The 26162-nt window shown below is 40.1% G+C and overlaps 1 protein-coding gene and 1 pseudogene across 9 annotated transcripts in view; both read right to left on the bottom strand.

The window, feature by feature from the left end:
- Positions 1-26162, bottom strand: part of CLYBL (citramalyl-CoA lyase) — a 293861-nt gene that overhangs the window by 255062 nt on the left and 12637 nt on the right. The gene's annotated exons all lie outside the window — the stretch shown is intronic.
- Positions 8535-11691, bottom strand: LOC112923737 (keratin, type I cytoskeletal 18 pseudogene; annotated as a pseudogene).

Genomic DNA, 26162 nt, shown 5'->3' with positions numbered 1-26162 from the left:
TAAAGGCTACTGTATGGCCACGTAAGGTCTCCATTCTTTAGTGTTAGGAGCTACTCAACTTTTATAGAGTAGAGCAATGAGATTTGTATTCAGAGACTTCATTTTGGAAAACAGACAGGAGGGAGGAGAGACCAGGCAAGAGGATATAGTGATGAGCTGGGAGAGCAGCAAGGATGGAATGGCCAGGAGCCATGGTAGAAATATGCAGAATCTAAGGAGTTGGATGGAATCAATGAGATTTCAGCCACGAAACATGGAGTGGTGCAATGACCAGAACAACACACCAAACACAGAGGCTTCCCTGCTTACCTCACTACTCAAAAGAAGACATCTACCTTTGGCCAAACCAAGACTCAACTTTATCTCTGAATGAGAATTAGCAATACAGTTCCTGGTTCCTGAGCAGTGAGACTAAAAGAGGGTAAAGCTTGTTTCCAACACTGTTCTTTACTATGTCCCCTCTAGAAAAATATTTTTCTCATGAAGAATCATAGAATATTTAATATGTAAGTTCTAGATCAATGTTTCAAATTTTCCCCCACTCCTCACCCCCTTTTAACAGCAAATAAATAAGATTTGCCAAAGAAACCATGACATTGCAAAGGTATAGCTCACTGATATCTACTGAACTGTTACACGTGTTTAGCTTTTTTACCTTCATTACATCATTTTTAAGGGTCTTTGTATTCTTCACAGAACTGCACTACTTGGACTATCATATGAAAAATGGGTGCCAATTACAGTATTTTAGTTAAAACTGGTCGCTGTGCATCATTGTCTTATGCTAGAAGAGAGCTGGCACCAGCAACAAAGGGTTGCTATTAATAGTACAACACAGGACACAAGCAGAAAACTTGAGTGAAATTATGTTTTTTAAAACCCAGTGTTTAGTGCCCAGAAAAGGGACAGACTGTGCAGCATCTGTGCTGGGGGGATATGGAACTAATAAATCATTGCCGTTTTTATTACACATAGGCAGAATATCATAGTACAGCCAAAGCCAAACATTTGCTGTCCGAGAAAAATGATTTACATCCCAGGGCTTTTTTTTTCCCCCAATTTGAGAGTTTACCCATTTATGCATCCAAAAACGATTTTTATCAATTTAACTGTCCTATAATCTTTAACAGTTTTTTATTTGGGAAGGGTTAAACTTATGAATGAAATGTTAATATAAACATATATGTACACCCTTATGTTCAAACATAAAACATATTCATCTCAAAGTCTGATTTGCAGATGTAAAGCCATGTAACATGTAATTGGGATTAAAAATGATATTTTGATGCATATAAAAAAACTACTAGTTTATTAAAAAAAAAAACGACTAGTGAAGCTAGATGCTAACTTTCTATTATCAGTCCAAGAAAGTGGTGAGAAAAGCATATATATATCTTTTTGCTGAATTAATTTTATCAGATAATCAAGGCAAGTTTATAAAAGACCTTAAACATTGATGAAGGTCCAATATCCTTCTTCAGTAAATAACAATCTTAGGACAATTTCTTAGGTTTCAGGCACATTTGGCCATCCTATCTGCTCTGGAATACATTAGTGTAATAAAAAGGGGCTTCTAAATAGTAATGCAGGCAGTTCCACTAATCACATTATCATCATAATGTATTGACAGTGAGAGAAGTCACAGAAAACAAGGGCTGACAGGAAAACTGTTTCAGAATTCAAAGAACAATAGGCCATTTATTTTGGCATTCCATAATCATTTTACCTATATACTCTTTTAAAAAATGGTAATATTTAGGAAGCAGAGCCCTAGAAGGGCTAACACATATTAGGAGCCTTCTGAACAGTCAATGGTGTTCAAATTTTTGTCCTAGGACTTGAAAAGTTAAAGGCATGGTCCTGCCAATTGTGAGATGCCCTCTCCAACACAGACCACCCACAACTACGGATTTTCCATCTGGTGAACAAAACAGACAGCTCCCTAATTATTTTTAAAAAGGATTTTTCTCCCTAACATACTTTCTTTATTTGTCTGTGACCTGGAACTTAATGGAAAACCTGCTACATGCCAACTTCTTTTCTTATAATGAAACATCCTATTTTATTGTTTTAACTGGGGCTTTTCAAAGGCTCTAAGATAAAAATTATTACCCCCAGAACTAATGCTCCAAACCACCAAGACAATTCCAATGAACAACTGTTTTCTCTGAACAGAGAATTTCCTGTTTAAATATTAACCACTAAAGTTTTCTCTCAAAACTAACATGATGAAAATAGGAGGGAAATTATTTTCAATCATTTTTAACTGGGCATCCATACTGCTAGTGTCAAAATCTATGGCTTTTCCAATGAGATGGCCACCTCTGCCAAAAGCATGCTCAGAAATGCCAACTGTAATTAAAATCTGGCACCTGTCTTGGGCACCAAATTTGCTTCTAATATCTCCATGTTGAAATGTGTCTCAGCTTTGAGAGAACGTAAGATGCTTTTTGCCCTCTGCCCTTCGGAAAAACACTCGAGTGAAAAAATTGACGGCTGTTATCCCGAAAATTACATTTTTTACATCTTAACTATCCTACATCTTCTCTGCTTTCTTTCCCTGAATCTGTTTGTTTAATTAGTCCCAAGAGAATCAGCATACATTCCCTTCACACATTTCATTTTTAAAAACCTCAGGAAGAATAGGCAGTAAAATAAGTTCTTCCTAGCATGAAGTTGTGTTGGGGGTGGGGGGTGACAACATGTAACATGGATAGATTTCATAGATAAATGTTAGATACTATGGAATTGGGAAGCTATAGATGGGGGTGGGGTGCTTTTCTAAGTAGGCTGTTTAGACACTAGAGCAATAAATCTTGATTTGATGCATGTTGTCCTCTTTGCTGTCTATAAGCTTGTGTCCCAACTACTGTTTTGTTGAGCTGGGGCTCTCAAAATCTTAGTAAGGTTTTTGTTCTTCAAATAATATACCATTTCCCAAGACGGAATTCCTTTCTCTCTTAAAAGTCTTTCACATGCTTGACACCTGGCCCAACTGAAAGTGAAGACAGAGTCATCTTTGGGCCCAGCTATCAAACTGGAAGGGTAAATCTGTAGCACAGCTTGACCCCAACAAGCTCCATGACAAAAGATCAGAGTGGGAGACCAGGCTCACTGGAGAGGAAGTTCCTAGGCAGGGCCCCGATCCACCTTGCCCACTGTCTTACCCCAGGACCTAGAACAGTGCCTCTCACAGAAGGGGTACTCGATCAATGCCTGCGGAAAGAACAGCAGGCAGATCCAGTATGAATGTGCCTTTGTAAAGAACACCTTATATTAATACAGGGCCATCCTGGCTTCAATGGTAAAAGGAGCCTGATGATTATAAATTGTTGTGAATGTGGGAAGATAACTTCTGAGGCTCGTTAAAGGGTGCAGACATGCAGATGTTCTGACCTTTGAACTTGCCAGCCTCCCTCTTCAGAAGCATTGTCAGCAACATCACTTACCCCTGGCCACCCAGAGCTTCTAGAACACATCGCTCTTCATAAGAAATTAAAAAGGGGTAAAGGAATGTGACGGAATGTTTAAGGTACAAATATATTTTACTACTAAATATACAGAAAGTGTAAAAAAGTAGTACCTAATTATGACAGAGTTCTGCTAAAATAAATTCACCAAGAATTTGCTTTTTTGGAGCTTAAAATGCACTTTTCCCCATGGAAAAGATGTTACAAATGATGGTTAGGGTCTCAGGAGAGCCCACAGAAACCCATTCAACCCCACAATGTCCCAAAGTGCTGGTTTAACTATACCCAAATAATTATGTAACAGAGTATTCATGGGACAAGAATCTGAGTTTAAACTAAGGAGCTCCACAACCACAGGAAAAATACGCAGGACACTGCTCGTAGCTTGTGGGTGCCCCACACACCCAAAAGAAAGCCATCTCCCTGGACTAAAGATTCCTCAAATGCAGCATTTTCCAAAGTTTTTTTTACTACAACCCACAGGAAGAAATGTATTTTATACTGAGCCCAGAAACATCCCCAACACACACCCCACACATATTAAAAGAAACAACAGTTTTATAAAACAAAATTTAACATGTAATGTACTGACTAGAAAAATGACTCTTATAATTCATTTTTAATTATAATTCAAATTAATTTCCAGCTCACTTCCTGGGAGCCAAATGATCCAAAATGAGATACAAAGGGGTAGTGAGTGATGGCCGCTCATGTGTGATTCTTCAACTTTCTATAGCATATGACTAAATTTTAATGTGATTATGAATAAAAAATATAAAAGTGAGACAATTTTCTGCATATGTGTCAGAGATACATGGGACCAGTACTGGGACCAGTACTCCCTTGGTTCAGGCTCTAACCTGTTGAATCAACTTTCTTTTCCCTTCTCTATCTTGTCAAAGATACAGATGTTGGCAGAAAACCTGAGGCTATAGATACAGATACTAGGTAACAGAGACTACAAATCATGCTGATGAAAAGCCTGATGATCTGTAAACTTAAATGTTTTTTGTTATTCAGAACACATGGATATAATTTAATCAATGTTTGAGCTTTCAGCACCAGAGCTATGCGCAAACATTGCTGGGAGTAGGAATGTCATTACTACCCACTAGGTGCTATCTCAGAAATCAGACAGAAGCACAGTATCCCAAGCCTTCTAGCTCCTTCACATAGACCTGTTTTTTTCTCTCCAGAGAAAAGTCAAAGATTCTGGGTGAAGGGATGACTCTGGGAAATCCAGAGACAAGCAAGTACCTGAGAGGAACCTCACAAGCCCAGGGCCAAAGTCCTTGTGAAGGCCACGCCCAATGAACACTTGAGTTCAATAGATTAGAAAGGGGCCAATATTCTGGTTTTCATGCTGGTGGTAGACTCAAGGAACCCGCTATGATCACTGCCAAGCTCTCCCATGCCTGCTTTGGCTAATAATGACTGCATATTCCCATCCTCACAAGAGACATACATTAGCCAAAGATGCAGTACTGAAGGGTCAGAATGCCAATGGGATGAGGCCTTTGCCCCTCTCCAGTGAGTGTGGGCTTCTCAACCAAATCTACCTACAGTCAAAGATCATAAAATCAGGATGTTTCCCAACAATCTCTCAGAATCTTGCACTGTACCCAAGAACTTAGGACCCTTCTAAGAGTTCTTCCTGGGGAAGTCACCTCTGATCTGTCTTCTATGGGTTTTCATTAACACAGGTATGCATTTTTTTACATTGTCACATTTTATTTAAAAATTCCATTCAGGGGCACCTGGCTGGCTCAGTGAATAGAGCATGCAACTCTTGATCCCAAGGTCATAAGTTTGAGCCCCATATTGGACACAGAGTTTACTTTAAAAAATTTAAAAACAGAATCTTCGAAAAATAAAAAAAATTAAAAGGTTTTAATTTGAATTGACATCTCATAAAAGGAAAATGCACCAATCTCATAAACTCATAACTCCACTGAGTTCACCTTGGGCTTTTTATTTCTGTACTTTCATCCGTTCTTCTGTTGTAAGATTATTTAAATAAATAAAGTGATTTTTAAATTGGTATAATAAATAAAGGTATAATAAATAAATAATTATTTATTTATAATAAATAAATAAATAATAAATACCAATAAAGGTATTGGCAGCATATAGTGCCAATACAATATAGCTTTGGTTAATTTGGATTTCTACTTTATCCATTTACAATTCATTTTGACCTAGGTTATAAATGATTACAATTATATTTTTGAAAGATTTTAAAGTAATTTCTATATCCAACATGGGGCTCGAACTTACAACCTCAACATGAAGACTTGTACACTCTACTGACTGTGCCAGCTAGGTGACCTTCATATTTTAAAATCAGCAAAAAGCATACTATATCAATTGGGGTTGTTGTATCAACTACAGATAATGCATGATTCTATGTTTGCACTGCTGATTGGAAAAAAGACTCCCAGCAGGACTGAAAGCAAGAATTTTCATAAGAAACTCCACAAAAATTATATATATTTCACATTTGTGATTTGCCAATACAGTTCATAAAACCAAACAATATAAGCTCTATGTTAGAAAAACAATAAACGTGAAACAAGGGTAATACTAGGCACTGATTTTTTTTTTTTTTTGGCAAGTCCTCCCATAAAGGAAATGTATTTTTAGGAAATGTATCAGTGAGTAGTTTGGTTTTGCACCTCCTATCATATATTCGTACACATACACGTGTGTATTTATATACATAACGGGGCACACACATACATATTGCCAGAATAGTAAAAATCCTACAGTCCTTAAGATAAAATAGCAGGGGGCTCTGTCTATTAAGTTATTAGTTCCAGGCCTTCACTTTCTAATCAACAACTTCAAGGCTACTTTCATCACTTGTCAGCTTCAAACCCACACTCAATTTTTCCTTTCAGATGATGTTGCATCCGTAATGTAGCAGTTTCTGACATACTGCAGCGCGCTGTTAGGAATATTTCTTCAGAAACACAGAAGAATAAACACAGAATATTTCCACAGAAGGTGGAAAGGCAGAAAACCTGAATTTTTTTCACATGTCAACTACTCAATAGAACACTATGGAAAAACCCTCATTTTTACACTTATAATATTTTCCACTCCCCTTTGCAATAATCCCAACTATTTAAAGCAAGCAGATATGGATTTAAATAAGACACAAAAAGATATGTTACAAACAAAAAATATCTTCAGTTTAACATGGTGGAGATTGTGAAACATTAACAACAATATTTTCTGTCAATTAGTATACAAAAGCCATAGCTAAATATATTTGGTTCCAAACTAAAGTATTTTTTTTTTTTTTACAGATTTTATTGATTTGACAGAGGGAGAGCACAAGCAGGGGAGCAGGAGAGGGAGAAACAGACTCCATACTGAGCAGTAAGCCCAACGCGGGGCTCCATCCCAGGACCCTGAGATCATGACCTGAACCAAAGGCAGAGGCTGAGCTGACTGAGCCAGACTAAATGATTTGTAAAACCCATAATGAAGGGCGCTGGGCTCCCTGCTCGGCAGGGAGTCTGCTTCACTCTCTCCCTCTGCCTCCCCTCCTGCTTGTGCTCTCTCTCTCTCTCACTGTCTCTCTCAAATAAATAAAATCTTTAAAAAATATACATTGGGGCAGCCCGGTGGCTCAGCGGTTTAGCGCCTGCCTTCATCCCAGGGCATGACCCTGGAGACCCCAGATCGAGTCCCACGTCGGGCTCCCTGCATGGAGCCTGCTTCTCCCTCCGCCTGTGCCTCTGCCTCTCTCTCTGTCTATTCTCATGAATAAATAATAAAATCTTTAAAAAATAAAAAATAAAAAATATACATTAAAAAAATAAAACCCATAATGAGATAAGCAAAAACACTGAACAGCTAAGTATGCAACTGTCCAGTCTATTAAACTGCCTCATATGCAAAAAAAATTGTTTTGAGCTTTGAGCTCATGATTTAAAAAAAGCCGGGGGACGGGGGGAGTTTAAAAAAATAAAATTTTAAAAGCCACCAAAAGTAAAAGAATCAAATTTAAAAAAAAATTTTTTTAAGTAATCTCTACACTCAATGTGGGGCTTGAACTCTTAACCCTGAGATCAAGAGTCACATGCTCCACCAAACTAAGCCAGCCAGGTGCCTGGAAACAATTTTATAAGTATAAAAAGTTAGATTAAAATGAGATCCTTCTGTTTAATTAAACTCTACACTACTTAGAGAATATGCATTTTCAACTACACATAGAGCAATCACATACCTAGAATTTTCCCAGATAATTTCAATTTCAAATATTTTGTCCCAATATCCACTTCCACAAATGTACTCATGTGCTCAATGAGTACACCAATTTGTATTTCTAAAAATACAGTCACCTTGTGTAGGCAAAAAGGATAGGTTTTATATTTTATTTTATTTTTGTTTTTGGTTTCGTGTGTTATATAAAAATGCATTTAAATAATTGCTAAACCACTAGAGCACTCCTTTAAGAATTAATACAAACGCTTATGTTCTAGAACTGATTGGATTTAGCCAAGTAGTTGCTATTATGGTTGCCCATATTTATGAAACAATGTATGATTAAGGCTTAGAACCATTTCTGTACTTTCGAGGCTTGCACCCCAAAGAGTAACGGAATTTACAAATAACAATACATATGTATGGGCACTAAATAAAATACTATGTATACAGAATGACCGACCACAAGCCCTGGCTTGTGTGATGGTCTTGGCTGACTCCTGATGTCCCAGTGTCAGTATTAATAGCATCCCTTTCACTCTCAAAACTGTCCATATTTGGATGATAAATTCGAAGGCTATACTGTTCATTAACGTGAAGACTGGTAGATTGCTGGTTTTGTTTCTTTATTTTTAAAGATTTTATTTATTTATTCATGAGAGACATAGAGAGAGAGAGAAAGAGAGAGAGAGAAAGAGAGAAAGAGAGAGAGAGAGAGAGAGAGAGAGAGAGAGAGGCAGAGACACAGGCAGAGGGAGAAGCAGGCTCCATGCAGGGAGCCTGACATGGGACTCAATCCCGGAACTCTGGGATCACATTCTGAGCCAAAGGCAGACTTTCAACCGCTGAGCCACCCAGGTGTCCCTCTTTTTTTTTTTTTTTTTAAACCTCTGAACCTTTTATTGGCCTCCTGCTCCTCAAAGGGTACGCTGTTTCTGCTGCCTCAACACCTCAGAATTTTGGTGTCTTTGGTCTCAGGGACCACCTTGCCATCCACGATCTTGCAGGTGGTGGTCTTCTGGATGGTCTGCAAGGAGTTGCTGTTGTCCAGGGCATCAGTAAGACTGAAGTCCTCCCTGTCTTCCAACAGGCGACAATAAGTGACAATCTCAGCCTCCAGCTTGACCTTGACATTCAGCAGGGCCTCATACCCCTGGGCCTGGAGCTGCCCCTCTGCCCGGGTCTGGGACAGCTCTGACTCCAGGTGCAACAGGGCCCCAGTGAGCTGCTCCATCTACATTGCATAGTGGGTCTCGACCTCCCTCAGGCTGTTCTCCAAGCTGGCCTTCAGGTTTCTCATTGAGTCCAGGTTGATCTCCAAAGACTGGGCGGTATGTCTCAGCTCCGTGAGAGTCATCTCAGCTTCTTCTATCTCAGCGGTCTGGGTGGTGACCACTGTGGTGCTCTCCTCGATTTGCTGGGACCAGTACTTGTCCAGCTCCTCCCGTTCTTCTGAGCCAGTTCGTCATACTGGGCCCAGATATCTGCCATGTCTTGCTGAGGTCCTGAGATTTGGGGGTATCCAACTCCACCGTCAACCCAGAGTTGGCAATTTGGTTTTATAGACCCTTTACTTTCTCATGGTTCTTCTCCATGAAGAGCAGCTCCTCCTTGAGAGCCTCAATCTGTCTCTAGCTGCAGCCGAGTGACACTGGTGTCATCAGTGACCCTGTGGAGCCCATGGTTGTCACTCTCCACAGACTGGTGTATGGCCAGCTCTGTCTCATACTTGACTCGGAAGTCGTCAGCAGCAGGATGGGCATTGTCAATCTGCAGAATGATGCAGGCATTGTCCACAGCACTTGCAAAGATCTGAGCCCTCAGGTCCTCAATGGTCTTGAAGTAATGCCCCCAGTCTCTGACCTGGGGTCCCTTCTCCAGGTTTCCCGGATTTTCATCTCTAGTCTCTGATTATCAGCTTCCAGGCTCCTCACCCTCTCCAGGTAGGAGGCCAGGTGGTCATTCAGGTCTTGCATGGTCTCCTTCGCACCCTGGATGCCCCCTATGCCTCCCAGACCTCTGGCCATCCCCAGGCCCGAGCCCCCAGACCTCCAGCCGCTCTGGAAGCTGGTGGAGCAGGATATGGAGATCCAGGAGCCCAAGCTCCCCACACCTGCATAGATGCTGGCCGCCCTGCTGCTGATCGGCCAGACCTGGTTGCTGGGTGAATGCATGGAGCCTAGGGACCTGTAGTTGGAAGAGAAGATAGAGTGGGTGGTGAACTCGTGCTGTTCCGAGAGTAAGAGCGTGACACAGGCGGCCAGGACTCAGGCTCCGACCAGGACTTTTTTCTTTTAAAGTATGATCCATACCCAATGCAGAGCCCAATGTGGGCCTTGAACTCAAGACTTATTTAGTATTTCTGCTTGTCTAATTATAGGTTTTATTATTTTTTAAATGTATTTTTAAGGATTTATTTGATAGAGAGTGAGAGAGAGAACATGAGCAAGAGGAGAAGCAGTACTGAGCTGAGATGAAGAATCCAACACTTAACTGAGCAACCCAGACACCGCAGATTATTGGCTTTCTAACAGCATTTATCACTGTCATCTTTAAGATCTTTTAGTGGGTGATTCTTCAAAATCTGATTGATTGTGAACTATAATTTAGCCTTGGGTGAAAGGGTGAACACAAGAAACTAGGTCAGCATAGTCTTGTCAAAAGAGCCCTACCGTTGGAATGGAACCTGTGGTTGAGATCCCAACTCTGCCTCTTAGTTTGATATTGGGAGAGGTACATACCCCTCTCCTTTTTTTTTTTTTTTTTTAAAGATTTTTGTTTATTCGTGAGAGACGCAGAGAGAGAGAGAGAGAGAGAGGAAGAGGCAGAGACACAGGCAGAGGGAGAAGCAGGCTCCATGCAGGGAGCCTGACGTGGGACTCGATCCCGGTCTCCAGGATTAGGCCCTGGGCTGAAGGTAGCGCTAAACCGCTGAGCCAGCCGTGCTACCCACCCCTCTCCTTCTTGGTTCTCTGATCTAGCAATGGATAGGGTTAACTGATGTGATGCCAACCAGCACAGGCCTTCATAGTCACTGAGGGGGCTCCTATGAGTCACACCATCCTGTTCAAATCCTGGCTCTACCACTTAGGAGTGAAGTAACCTTAAGCAGAACCAGCCAGGGGCCCTAGTGTCAGCAGCTCCGAGTAAGAATTAAGCCAGAATGTGTGTTGAGATGGTAGTGTTGAGGAGAAAACTTCAAAGCAAGAGGTGCTTCCTTAGAGTTGTCTCCTACGTAAGAGGGGAAAGTCTGAGGATAGAGAAGATATAGGAAAGGGAGAAAAGTGTCAAAAACCTAGTAACATTATCTGACACTTCCATGATAGCCTTTGTCAAATGACATCCTTTCTTTCTGATCCAGAATCCTGACTCCCAGTCCACATTTTCTTCATTTTTGTCAAATTTCCTATAAGGCAGAAACAGATTATATTCCCCTACCCTCTACCACATATCTCTATTTTTTTCCCAGCTATTTCATGACATTTTTTAAAAAAGATTTTATTTACTTATTCATGAGAGACAGAGAGAGAGAGAGAGAGGCAGAAACACAGGCAGAGGGAGAAGCAGGCTCCATGTAGGGAACCCAAACTGGGTCTTGATCCCAGGTATCCAGGATCATGCCCTGGGCTGAAGGTGGCGCTAAACCACTGAGCCACCTGGGCTGCCCTATTTCATGACATTTTAAAGTTTATTTTTCAAGGGGCACCTGGTTGGCTCAGTTGGTTTAGCATCCAACTTGTGATTTCAGCCAGGTCATGATCTCAGGGTCATAAGATGAAGCCCTGCATTGGGCTCCATGCTTAGCAGGGAGTCTGCTTAAGATTCTCTTGCTGTCCCTCTGGCACTCCCTCTGCTCATGCACTTTTTCTCTAAAATAATAAACAAAATCTTTAAAATTTATTTTTCAAAAATAAAAGTGATACAAGCAGATTAAAAAAACATTCAAAACTTTAGTCTCCCCTTTCATACCCCAAGCCCTCAATCTTTCCCCAAAGATGGCTGCCATTAAAGGTTTTTCTTACATATTCTTCCTAAAAATAATTGGTATCTTCATATATATATATATATATATATATATATATATATATATATATATTTAAGATTTTATTTATTTATTCATAGAGACACACACAAACAGAGAGTAGCAGAAGGAGAAGCAGGCTCCATGCAGGGAGCCTGATGTGGGACTCGATCCTGGGTCTCCAGGATCATAACCCAGGCTGCAGGCGGCACTAAACTGCTGCACCACTGGGGCTGCCCTCTTCATATATATTTTTATTTACATAAAGATCCTAGTATATGCACACTGCTTTGTTTAGGTAATAATATATCAAGTGGCAATTTGGCTTGAGTTGAGTGGTTCAGAGGACAGCCTCTAGAATCAGAATGTTGGATTTGAATCCTACATATGACCCCCACTAGTTATGTGACACTAGGTAAATTACCCTGTGCCTCAGTTATCACATTTACAAAATAAGGTTAATAATAGTACCCATTTCATGTGATTGTTGGAAGGGTTAAATAATATATCTAAGGCAGGGGGATCCCTGGGTGGCTCAGTGGTTTAGCACCTGCCTTTGGCCCAGGGCGTGATACTGGAGTCCTGGGATCAAGTCCCACATCAGACGCCCTGCATGGAGCCTGCTTCTCCCTCTGCCTATGTCTCTGCCTCTCTCTCTCTCTCTGTCTCTCATGGATGAATGAATAAAATGTTTAAATATATATATATATATATATATATATATATATATATATATATATGGCACTTAGAGCACTACTTGCTAAATGAACATTCATTTATTGTTTTTATGGTTATTACATGCTCACATTGACACATACAAATCTACCTGGTTCTTCTCTTCATCATTTCTGGTGATCTACATTCCTTTTCGTATACTCAAGTTATTATCGGGTTATTTCTCTTCAGCTTAAAGAACTTCCTTTAGCATTTCTTATAGTGCAGATTTCCTTGTAACAAATTCTCTCAGGTTCTTCTTTTCTGTAAAGGTCTTTATTTTAGCTTCATTTTTGAAGGACAGTTTTGCCAAACACAGAATTCTGGGTTGACATTTTCTTTTTTCTTTCAGCACTTTAAACATCAATTCATTTATCTCTGGCTCTCCATTGTTCCTGATGAGAAGTTGGCTGCCATTCATATCACTGTTCCCTTATAAGTAATGCATCTTCTTCTCCTCTGGCTGCTTTCAAGACTTTATTTTCAGGGGATCCCTGGGTGGTGCAGTGGTTTAGCGCCTGCCTTTGGCCCAGGGCGCGATCCTGGAGACCCAGGATCGAATCCCACGTCGGGCTCCCGGTGCATGGAGCCTGCTTCTCCCTCTGCCTATGTCTCTGCCTCTCTCTCTCTCACTGTGTGCCTATCATAAAAAAAAAAGAAACTCAAAAAAAAGACTTTCTTTTTGGATTTCAGCAATGTGTGCGCGCACACGCGTGTGTGTGTGTGTGTGTGTGTGTGTGTGTGTGTGTGAGAGAGAGAGAGAGAGAGAGAGAGAGAGAGAGAGAGGAAAGAGATATTTATCTTGCTCAGGGTTTGTTGAGTCATCTGTAAGCTAACATATTTCAAGTTTGGGAAGTTTCTGAAAAAAAGGTGAGAAGTTTCTATTACTCCTTCAAATATTTTGTGGGCCTCTTTTCTCTTTTCTTTCCTTTTAGAACTCTAATGACATACATTAGACTGCTTGATATTGTCCCACAGATTTCTGAGGCTCTATTCATTTTTCTTCAATCTTTTTTCTCTCTGTTCATCAAATAAGTAATTACTATTGGTCTGTTTTTTAGTTCATTGACTCTTCTGATGTCTACAACCTGCTATTATGCTCATCCAGTAAGTTTTCAATTTACCTAAGGTACTTTTCAGCTCTCTTTTCATAAAATTAATTTTAACCTTTTTAAAACATATGATTCACTGGCATTTAATATATTCACAATATTATACAAGCATCACCATTATCTAGTTCAAGAACATGTTCATCAGGACACCTGGGTGGCTCAGCGGTTTGGCACCTGCCTTCGGCCCAGGGTGTGATCCTGGAGACCCCAGATCGAGTCCCACATTGGGTTCCCTGATGGAGCCTGCTTCTCTCTCTCTCTCTGTGTACCTCTCATGAATGAATAAATAAAATCTTAAAAAAAAAAATGTTCATCACCTCAAAAGGAAACCCTAACTAAACACATTAAAACAGTCATTACCTATTCCCTCCTCTCCTCTAACCCCTGGAAACCAGTACTTTTCAGCCTTTTTTTTTTTAAGATTTTATTTATTTATTCATGAGAGACAGAGAGAGAGAGAGGCAGAGACACAGACAAAAGGAGAAGCAGGCTCCCTGCGAGGATCCTGATGTGGGACTCGATCCCGGGACTCCAGGATCATGCCCCAAGCCGAAGGCAGGCACTAAACCGCTGAGCCACCCAGGGATCCCTTTTCAGCTCTTTTTAATAGTATTTATTTTTAAGGTGACGTTCTCTATCTGCTCTTTCATTGTGTATATATTTACCATTAAGACCTTGAACATACTTATGATAGATGTTTTAGCATCCTTATCTGTTGACTACAACATATGAATGATCTTGAGTTTGGCTTCAATTAAGTGCTTTTCCCCTCTTGTTTCATGTATATAGTGACTTTTTAAATTTTATTGATATAATTGATATATAATATTGTATTCATTTAAAGTATACAACATAATGATTTGATACAATGATTTTTGATAGGTCTTTGGACATAATGATTAATATGTTATATAGATTCTATATTCTGTATATTAATTTATCTGAAGGGTGATTTTTACTAACCAACTGTTCAGACAGTTGGTTTGTCTGAACACAAATACCACACTCTGTCTCCTCTGTGGTGAACAGCAGCTAAGATCTCAGTTCTTTCAGCTTCCAGCTACTGCTTTTTCACCAGTTCCACTGGAAGCTCCTCTACACACACATACAGCTTAGTGGCTGGCCAAAGATTTGTGCCATTTAATATCTAAATTTCCCCCTCCTTTACTCCTCCCTCAGCTCACCTGTGTACATACACACTCTTGCTCTCTGTCTCAAATAATAATAAAATAAATCTTTAAACAGTCACATTTGTACTGGTCAGGAGGCAAAGCCTGGAGCATCCTGATATATACACTGTTTTGCCTAGGTAGATTCTGTAGACTGTTCTCGATCTGCAAAATTGGTTCTTGAAATCTCACCTAATCTGGTTTCTTCATGGCTTCAGTTAAAGAATCATTTTTGGGATTATCAGGCGAGATCCTGAAGCTGGGCTGGTCCACGGTGAGGACATTTGTTATTTCCACAGGTGACCAAGAACCTGAATTCTGCCCTCATGTTGGGGAACTCTCCATATTATGAGCCAATGGAAGCTGGAAATGTTTCCCTACTCCCCCAGCCCCAAGGGCTCTGCCTGTCACACACACTTGCCCCAGCCTTGGAACTCAGAGTCAGCCACACAAAGAAGCAGGAACCATGCACGAGTAGCTGTATGAAAGTCAAACCTCCATATTAGCTATGATAGTTATACCATCATCATAGGCAACCTAAAAACTAACAAAAATATTCACAGTTTCACTTGTTCCACTTGCAGCATGGCCCCCTTCCCCTCCACCCTCATCCGTGAAGGCACAAAAAGAAAATAACATATCACAACAAAATAGGAAATAACTAGCCATTGTCTCTACCTTTTATAGGCAAATATTTCATGGGATTTGCCTGCAACACTAAAAGGCGCATTTGTGGTTCTGACAGCCTAAGACTAAACTATATTATAAACTGATTACTGTCCAGAGCCTAAAGCTACAGTTTACAAGCCTGTTCTGCCTTCTTTCAGGCCCTCCATGCTTATAAATGACACCTTCTAGTGTCTTAAAGTATGAGAGGCAGCTAGCTCCAAATTCTCAGGCTGCTAATGGTTTCACATAAAATGAGCTCCTACAATTTTATTACCACCCTGGTGTGAATTCACAGGTGAGGGGCCACCAGGGAAAGGATGTGGATATGTCTCTCACTCCTGGCCTCCTGACTTTTCCAAGTACAAAGAACATTTCCACTCAATATTTCAAATGGCTGCTCCAACTCCCATGCTGATTAAGCCAAATAGGCTCTACTACATTACTGAAAGAGGAGTAAGTCACTAAGTCACCTCTCTGGAGAGAGAAGGGATATGAATCTGCATCCTAACTTACACCTGTAAAGCTGATTAAGCAACCCACTGATTTTACATTTGGACTTAAATATACATCTAGTGGGTATTAGTCAATTAGAATGTTGAGAAGTAACTACTGAAAACTGTTAAATTTCACATTCTAATCAGACAAGTCAGACATAAGTTTTGTATACATGATAACATGTATATCACAATACAATGATTATTGATACTTGGAAAAGTTATGTTGGCATACAAGATTCTATAAAGTGCACAATTAAAAAAAAAATAAAGTGCACAATTCGGTACACCTCTACATTTGCATGAAGTTTTAACAATATACAAAATACCAAATAACAGCACCAATGACCTACTTTTGAAAGAATTCTAGAAGCCTTTAAAACAGGGCTGATTATCAGAAAGTACTGAAATTCACATGTTCAGCTATATATTTGTATGACTATTTTCTTACCTTTAAAAGCGACTTATGGCAGGGGCGCCTGGATGGCTCAATTGGTTGAGCAACCAACTCTTGGTTTCTGCTGGGGTTGTGGAATTGAGCCCTGCATCTGGCTCTGTGTTCAGGGCAGACGAGAGATTCTCTCCTCTCCTCTCCTCTCCTCTCCTCTCCTCTCCTCTCCTCTCCTCTCCTCTCCTCTCCTCTCCTCTCCTCTCCTCTCCTCTCCCTCTGCCCTCCCTCTGCTCATGCTCTCTCTCTCTCCAATAAACAAATAAAAATCTTTTTATTTTTTTAAAGAGAGACTTAAGGCAAGCTAAATAGATAAATGGGTAGACAGTAGGTCTAAAAATATTTACGTTATTTCTCCTGGGGGAGAAAAACAACCTAATGCCATACAAACTAAACATAATATTCCAGTTTTCAAAAGTAGTTTATAGTGACTGTTTAATGAGGGAACTTTATTTTCTCAGTATCTTTTAAAACTAGAAAAGGTAAGTTAAATTTTAAATGTAAACCATGTGAAAAACAGTTCAATATGGCAGACTCTACTTTAAAAACTTTAGAATTTCAAATTCAAATAAAACAAAAGTTCACATAAATGGCTTACATTTAAAAAGCCTTCAAAAAACAACAAAGCTGAACTTAAAGCTTACACATAAAAAGTTTTCCTTTTTAAGAGCAAAGATCATCTAAGATCATTTGTCAGAGGCTTAGAAGTGGTGAAAACTAAACTAGCTGCCAAAAATTGTTTTCTCTGTAGCACATAACACCCACTAAGTGACCTGCAGAGAAAATGTAAGCGTAATTTATTCTGCATGCTTCCGGTTTTACTTCCTGTTAAAATAATACTCATCACCATATTCAACTCTTTTTTCCTGTGTTTTATCTTAATCAAAAATAAAGGCAAAGGAAGGAACTCGGGGAGAAAAAGTGGGAGTGGCAAGAAACGGATTTCTCAGTCAGAAACTTAAGATTAACCCATGTGTTAAGAATAAATCTATTAAGGGGCACCTGGCTGCCTCAGTCGGGGCAGCATGTACCTCTTAATCTTGGGGTTGTGAACTTGAGAGCCCCATGCTGGGTGCAAAGATTACTTAAAAATAAAATCTTAAAAAAAAAAAAGAATAAACCTACTAAGAAAAAGAATAACTCTATGATAAAGTACATCGTGAATACTTTTTCCCTCTCAAAAGTGTAGGATTAAAAATTGGAATTATTACATTTACTATATTCTCAACATATTTTTGTGTACATAGTAGCTTTTGGGTCTTCCCAGATTCAAAAGCACCAGCCAAAACACAGAGCCAGAACGAATGCAGCAAACTGAAAGCATTGAGCACAGAGCCTGTGCCAGATAAGCCAGAACTATAGCAACACCAGGGCCTGCCTATTAGTCCCAAATATCTATAAGCTCTTTGTCAGGGAAGCTCTGGAATGTCATCTGTCTTGAATTACATCCACCTAGGATTATGTTCCACTGACCAATATGGACAGATTACTGGAATTTGAAAACCTCACTTTTTTGGTAATTGACATTTAAATTGTTTGAAGTTTCTCATTAAGGTCGCTTAAGAAATTAACAGCAGATGTAGGAAACTAAGTGTATAGTAATCAGAGAAATGAAGTCACCTGAAGGCTCCAAATAACTAGAAGCGTTTAAATATAGTATGTGCATTAGGAGGAAAGGATGAACTAACCTGACCATAGGCTATAATTTCATCATTTTTTTCTCTATTCCAACTAGATAACTAGATTTCCCAGCACATTTTGAATGTAATTAAAAGAAAAGAGGAAGACAAGAGGTTGGCATGACTAGGACTACAACCTAGACCATAGCACAGAGCAAAGAACTAACTTGATGGAGGCTGAGAGACAATAAACATCTCCACTGCCTCCCTGTTAACAAGATGTAAATCTGAAATCTTGGGCTGGCTTTGGAGGCCCTTTGCTACCTGGCCCCAAACCCCCTGCTCAGCTTTAGGCCCAGCTCTTCTGCCACTAGGCACCCCCCACTCCACAACAACCCCCTCCTAACTCCCCTGTTGTATCTTTGCACATGCAGTTCCCTCAGCCAGGAATGCCCTTCCCTCTCCTGCCATCCTTTCAAATCTGCTCAGAGTTTAACTTGCCTGGGAATAGTTCCCATGCCCTCTGAAAGTCACTCCTGCCTCTGCTTTATCATTTCCCATGACACATTAAGTTTACTCAACATTTACTAAGTACACACCACGGTCCACAGCACTATGCCGGCTATTCAAGGAATAAAATATAATAAGAGAATTGTCCTCTCAGGGTCTCATTCCCTGACCCAGGCATCTCAGATGACACATATATCTTACAAAAGATGTGCCAAACAAAGCACCTCCAGGTGTGTGGCATGGAAAAAACCCATGGGAAATTTTCTTTCCTTCCTCATTTTTAGGAGCTTCCTAGAACTTAGTAGAGGCATAATTCTCATCCTTTTCAGGAGAATGTATAAATGAATGTCTGAATAATAAAAAGAAATATAAGTACCTCTTACTTAAAAAGAACACCATCAATATATTCTAGAATTTCTTGTAAAGAAATGTTCTAAAACTAAATACTTTTCCCATTTACCTGCAGAATAAAATAATAATTCTTGCAAGAAAATGGTTTTGTCCTTACTAAAATAAAAGCCAAATTAAAAAAAAAAAAAAAAAAACCACAGAAAGAAAACCAAATCAAGCAGTAAGCCATATGGTCATGAAGATAAAGATAAGTTTTTTATCCCTCATTAACAATAATTCTGGAAATACTAACATTTTTACTATGCCTCAAACAGTACACCAATTAGTAATATGCACCTGTGTCAACAGTCCTGTTTCTATCTTTAAAAGTCATTTCTTCAGCCGATGCCTGGGGTCCTCATTTAGCACATTAAATGTGTGTGGTGCCTAAAAACTGCTCGTCACTGCTGGTCACTGGCTAGTTGCTAATGCTTAGTGGTTCCCACACACAACAGAACGTGGAGCCATCCAGCTGGTTTCAGAAACTTGCTTGGGTGCAGATCCACACAGGAACTGCAGAGAGACAGAAATGAGGAAACATGATGCCTTTTCCTCAAGGAGCATACAGCCCACCAGGCCTCAGATCAACAACAGAACTCTGCCCCTATCAGCCTGTGGGCTCATTCAACAAATTCCCAACAGAAAAGTCACGAGTAGGGAGGCTCTTCTACAACAGCAGTCAGTAATCCAGTGTTGGCCACATACGTTTACAGCCAAAGCCAGAAGTCCAAGTCCAAGCCTTCTAGGATACCTCACCCTAGTATATCAACCAGGGTATCTGGGGTGAGGGTGGGAAACGGTGTAGGGAGAGGGAAAAACAAAACCAGAAAAAATTTCAGAATAAGAGCAAATATTGTTTTGGATCCTGCTAAGATTCCTACACTGAACTGAAAGATTTTTTTTTTTTTTTAACACATCTAGTTGCTGAGTTGATCTGGAATCAAAAGAAAGTAGTGTGTTCCCCAGGTGAGAAATTCTGAAATAAACAGAATGTACCTGGGAGAGAAACACTAGCTGGCAGGAGATTTATACCACATGGACTCAGACAGGCTGGGATCTCCCAGTGATACCTCAATGCCAAGATAAAGCCATGTTCTGTCATTGAAATATCCCCTCAACCCACAATTCATTTACATAAACAAATAATGTAGACAAGCATGTGCGGAAGACACCCCTTTATGCTTTCAAAAACTTTCACAAAAAGGAGAATACTAAGAAATCTGAAAACAGCCCTGGACTGTGTTCAAAAACTCAAGCCAAGAAAGAACCTTCAGATTTGACATCTTAAATTAGCAGGAATGTTTAGACAAATCTATAATCTAGGAAAACATACATACACCCACACTCACACATAAAAAGTTTGCCTTTCCATCCTCTCATGTCAAGTGAATAATGAGTAATGAATTCTGTTTACTGTGACCCTATGAGGATTTTTTTCATTCAAGAATATTTAGTAAGTACCTACTATGTGTCAGGCACTATGCTGGACACAGGCATAGAGTACACATGGAATTTCCAGTTTAGTGGGTGAAACCAAACATGAGGGAAATGTACCCATTCACAGCACACTACACTGCAAGTGTAATGAAGAATAGGATGCTCTGAGGGAGGAAAATGGGGTTGTGAGAGAGGACATGCTTTACATGGTTGTCCCCCTCCCCAAGGAGGTGGCTTTTACATATTTATCTTACTTTCTTTTCGCATCCACTGTTTATTAACATTCTTATGAGCCAGGCAACATGCATTCATTGTATCTCATTTAATTTTTACCGCTCTCTGTGGTAAGTACCACAAGCTGCTTTTATAAATGACAAAACTAAAGGGAGTTGGCTAATAAGTGGCAGGGCAAGGGCTACTGCTCAGGTCTGTGTGATCTCGGGCAAGTGTCTGAACCCCTCTGACCCTCAAAGCCCATGGTCTGCCTTCCTTGCTGGAAAAAGCAAGTGAAAGCCAATGATGCTGGCATGAGCAGAACATGTGAGAAAGGTAGAAGCAGGTGAGCTACCAGGGGTAGAAAGAAAGAGACAAGACACGCCCTGGGAGGCCAAGGGAAGGAGCTCTAAGGATGCTAAGCAGAGAAGAGAAATGAACCAATCTGTATATTTAAAAGTGGTTTGGAAAAAATGCTTAAAAAAAAAAAAGGCACTAATCTCCAGAAGCAATATCCTAAATACTTCATTTCTGAAACCTGATTTTTTTTTTTTGGCTCCATACCCAGCTTGGAGCCCAACACAGGGCTTGAACTCATGACCCTGAGGTCGAGACCTGAGCTGAGATCATGAGTCAGACACTTAACCAACTGAGCCACCCAGGCACTTCCTAAATCTGTTCTTCTTTTATTCAGCAAATTTATATTGGGGACTATATGTTAGGCGCTGTTTTAGGACTGGACTATATAGCAATGGGATAAACAGAACAAGTGCCTGCTCTCATGAATATTTGGGAGGTGGGAAGTGATGGAGTGAAGATAGACAAACAGAGAAACATTGTCAGGTGGAAATGAAAACAATGGAAAAAACAACAGGTAGGGTGAGAAGAAGAGAGTGTGGAGTCTTGGTGGGGGGTAGTTGCTATGTTGTATAGGGCTGTGGGGGAAGACCTCTCTCATGGGTGACATTTGAGGAAAGATTTAAAGGAGCAAAGTCTTAGGATAGAGACAGAGCCTTGCCAAGGAGGCAATATGGTTGGATGGAGCCAACAGAGGTAGGAGTAATAAGGAACCCTAAGGCACAGACTTACTTCTTAAGTTTTATAAACTTTTCAAGGGAAAAGATCAGTATAAAAATATTTCCTGGGATCGCCTGCCTTTGGCCCAGGGCGCGATCCTGGAGACCTGGGATCGAATCCCACGTCGGGCTCCCGGTGCATGGAGCCTGCTTCTCCCTCTGCCTATGTCTCTGCCTCTCTCTCTCTCCCTCTCTCTGTGACTATCATAAATAAATAAAAAATTAAAAAAAAATATTTCCTCTGCCATATATGTGTCTTTCATTTGTCTTAAAAAGTGACAGAAAGGGATCCCTGGGTGGCGCAGCGGTTTGGCGCCTGCCAAAACTTGACCCAGGGCGCGATCCTGGAGACCCGAAATCGAATCCCACGTCGGGCTCCCGGTGCATGGACCCTGCTTCTGTCTCTGCCTCTCTTTCTCTCTCTTTCTCTCTCTGTGACTATCATAAATAAATAAAAATTTTAAAAAATTAAAAAATAAAATAAATAAAATAAAAACGGTTATGAAAAATAGTCTTCAACATCCCCAATGTGTGGTACTAATAACATTGTTTCCAAATGTTAATCAAAAAAAAAAAAAAAAGTGACAGAAAGAACCTGGCTGGCTCAGTCAGTAAAGCATGTGATTCTTGATCCCAGGGTTATGAGTTCGAGCCCACGTTAGGCATAGAGATTACCTAATTTAAAAAAAATTTTTTTTAAGTGACCAAAAACCACCTCCCCTATTTTATCACAAGTAAGGATTGTAAGGAGACAATTTACATCTCCCATTGCTAGAGCACCCTCCAGTGCCTCTGTGTGAAAATAGCATTTGGCACAGATTTTTTGTTGTTGTTCTTTTTCATTTCTTAAACTTTTGTATTTGGCCAAAAAATAAATATCATCCTTGATATGTATATCAAGGAGGACATATCTTTCTCACAAATACTATGAGATTAAATAAGAAGACAAAGCAAGTGTGCTTTTAAAGTAAGTGTGCACTACTTGTAAAGTATGCAATGTATACCTGTGTGATGATATTTTTAAATGACTATATACACTTGTAAAAGGTTCATAGAATCCCTTATTTAATTCAATTTTTTAGCAATGTAGAACTGTCAAACAGCGAACACAATCTACTACTGAACTGTGACCCTAATTTTACTAAAGGTGGAAAGAGGGCAATAAAGTAGAAAGCATTTTCTAAAATTTCCAATATTTGGGGGTGCTTGGGTGGCTCTGTTGGTTAAGCATCTGCCTTGAGCTCTGGTCATGATCCCAGGATTCTGGGATCGAGGTCCACATTTGGCTGCCTGCTCAACAGGGAGCCTGCTTCTCCCTCAGCCTCTGCTACTTCTCCCTCTCCCTGCTTGTGTGCTCTCTCCCACTCACTCTCTTTCTCAAATAAATAAATATTTTTAAAAATAAAATTCCCAATATTTGCATGTTCTGAATATTCTTTTTAAAAGTGTCCTGCAAATACTTACCAAATACTATAGTCACTCTACCTTCTCAGACTGAACATAGTGAAGGGGAGCAGGTATGTAAAACCTACCCATACTAGCATCCTATTAAAACAGAATTTTTACTTTCTCACAGAGATTGACTCTGAATCCTTTATTATGACATCAAGCGCCTCTGTCAATCTCAAAAACCTAGGAGGAAGATATTACATATGGTGTAATTCAAAAGAGAACTTGCAGAAGAGGTAAAATTTCATAGCTGTTTATAGAAACACCTAGAAGCAAGGTCAGTATGACAGCCAACACCACAGACAGAAAAGCCACCCCTGACTCACAGCTAGGGGATGGGATCTTTCTAGCCCTGGCTCTGCCAGCTGTGTGACCAGCAAGACAGTCTACACTTCCTTTACTGTGCATGGGCCTGCTGATGCCAAGGAAAATGAGCAGACGAGCCTCCAAAGGGCATCCTGCAATACAGGTATCCTTCGTTTTTCTGGAGGGTGATTTGAAAATAAGCCTCAAAAGACTTGAAATGTCCTTACTCTTGACCCAGCAGTTTCACATACAAAAATTTACTTCCAAGTACATGAGTAAGAGTAACTACAGAGATCTGAGTATAGGGACATTTTCTCTGTATTTCCTAAGACAGAAAACTTGGAAATAGTTTAAACGGATAAATGGAATTATATCATACAAATATATATGTGATAGAGTCATGGAACAATAGTGAACATCAATGCTCCCAGATTAGGTTAACATCCTAAAATTTAACCAAAGTATAAAATCAAAGGAGCTAAATAAAAAGCCACCATATACCTGACTTATAGTGGGAAAAGGAAGGGAAGAAAGGAGGGAGGGAAGGTGGGGAAAGAGAAAGGAGGGTAGGAAGGAGGGAGGGAGAGAGGGAGGTAAGGAAAGAATGAGTATCCATTCTGGAGTGCATTTATTATCTACGTCATTCAAGCGAGTTAAGTGATAAGTCATAAAACACTCAAGTAACAACATAAAATAAGTTTGTTTTAATTAGAATGGATTTAAATTCATACCCAAGTGACTGATATGAAAACATAAACATTATTTCCAATTTTTAAAATTAACTAATGAAATTCTAAACCTGTCAAGCTCATGAACGATGCATAGAGGAATAACAAAGCAAAATTTAACAACAGAACACAGCTCCAGTTGCACTCAGGGGCAGAGAGTGTATTGTTTTTGCAATTAACAACTTTTCCATCTTAAGAATATTTATCAAACCTACCAATAATCACTCCCCAAGGAGCCCAGCTTTCTTCTCCCTTCCTTCCTAAAATTTTAGCCACATGCCTCTACAGACTGCCTCATAGGGAGTCACACATAAAACAGTAGCTCCTTTAGGGCAGCCACGACAACATTCAGTTAAGGGAAACTGTGACCAAAGACTGTTCTTAGAAATTACATCAATCAGACCCTGGCTGTTATAAACCTGTAACTGGAGAAAATAAGCACTTCAGTGAAGTACAAATGCTGAGTGGTGCCAGCCACTCTGTAGATGCTATCTCACTGACCATGTATGATGATGTTCTCCACCAGGCTCATCCACAACCAAGCATATATGTTCACTTTCTAAGCCTCAAATGTAACTTCAGAAAATACTCCATCCTCTACTCACCACCATGGAGTATTTCTAGAATCATAAAGTGTATATGCCACTCAAGCATTCTAAAAAACAGGGGCACTCAGGAGGTTTCCTTGGGTGGCACAGACTTTGGTGGCCAGTTACTCAGAGGGGAGTAAAGAAAAACATATGTGGTGAAACTGTCCTCAGCTCCCCCCATGGATCCACAGGGTAAAGGGGTTGGAGGGTAATGGTTATTCAGTCAAGAATTCATTTTCAGGTCTCAGTCTTTCCTCTACTCCTTGGCCTCTTCCATAGAAACCATCTGGGTTACCCAAAGTCCTTTCTCTTGGCCTGTACCCACACAGGTGGTTCTAGTTCACATAAAATTCTATGACAGAGAAACAGTACAATCAGAGCAGAAGCCCTAACACAGCTGGAAGAGATCCACAGCAAAGGCTATGCTATTTAGACTTGGCACAGCCTTGTTTTAACAGCACTTTGCTGGGAATTTCTCCTTGCAAGGACATCTTCTCCAGGAGGTACCACCCACGCACATGTGCATCTTCCAATTCAGGCCCAGCTACCATTTTTAGTTCTTGATCACCAGCTTGGCTGTTGGCTACTAGTTTTTGCTCTGGGATACCTCATTTCCCACCAACTCCTCTGTCCAGCCTGAGGACGTGTCCCCTATTCACAGGCACTCCTGATCTGTGCACCCTCTCATGGTATTTCCTGCACCCTCAGAGTCTCCTCCCTCTTTCTCTTCCCTTCTGCCTCCAACAGAGGCATTTCTTTCTCCATTAAAACATTTGGAATACTATGTCCCATTCCATTCTTTTAGGAAGCCATTCTAAAAGGCTATAGCTCCGATCTTGAACTTCTGGTCTAGCATCTTTGATCATTTTTCACTTCATCCTTCAGCCTTTCACTTCTCTATCTCTACAGTGAATAACTATCCAGTTTTGCCTGAAATAGAGAGGCCTCTTGGAAGGCAAGACTTTCAGTGCTAAAACCAGGCCAGTCCTGGGCAAGCTGAAATCATTGGTCCCTTGCCTCCCTGGACCACTTAAAATTACTTTCTGCCTTGCAACTCAAAACAACTTTTGATTATAGCATTCCCTTTTAGCTTCTCACCATGTACCTGGGCAAGTCAATTTCTAACGATGCCAATATATATTTTCAAGTAATATTCCACATTGACCTATTAATAACAGTTCAAGTAGCAAAGTATACATATTCACTCTTATTCTGAGTTCTTTTCAAAATGATCATTTAAAAATTTCTCAGTCCTTTTTAATCCTTGCCTGCTTTTTAGCATTCATTCTGTAAACATTTCTCCCCTTTCTCACCACTTCTGTTCTTCTCTGCCCTATGGCCTCCCCCATGTATACCTCTTTTCTTCCTTTTCCATACTCCCTTTTAATTCCTTACCTCCCTTCTTTTAATGGCCTCACAGTAGTATAGAGAGACAGCAATGGTTGTCACCACAACCTTAGAAATCTTCAAAACTCAAGCAAAATCTATAAAGGGACTACTGGGACCTCTAACAGGTAACCCCAGTCAAGCTC

This window comes from Vulpes vulpes, chromosome 6 (assembly GCF_048418805.1).
Source record: "Vulpes vulpes isolate BD-2025 chromosome 6, VulVul3, whole genome shotgun sequence".
Taxonomy (NCBI): Eukaryota; Metazoa; Chordata; class Mammalia; order Carnivora; family Canidae; genus Vulpes; species Vulpes vulpes.
Note: the sequence above shows the minus strand (reverse complement) of the source record. Positions and strands in the feature narration are given on the sequence as shown.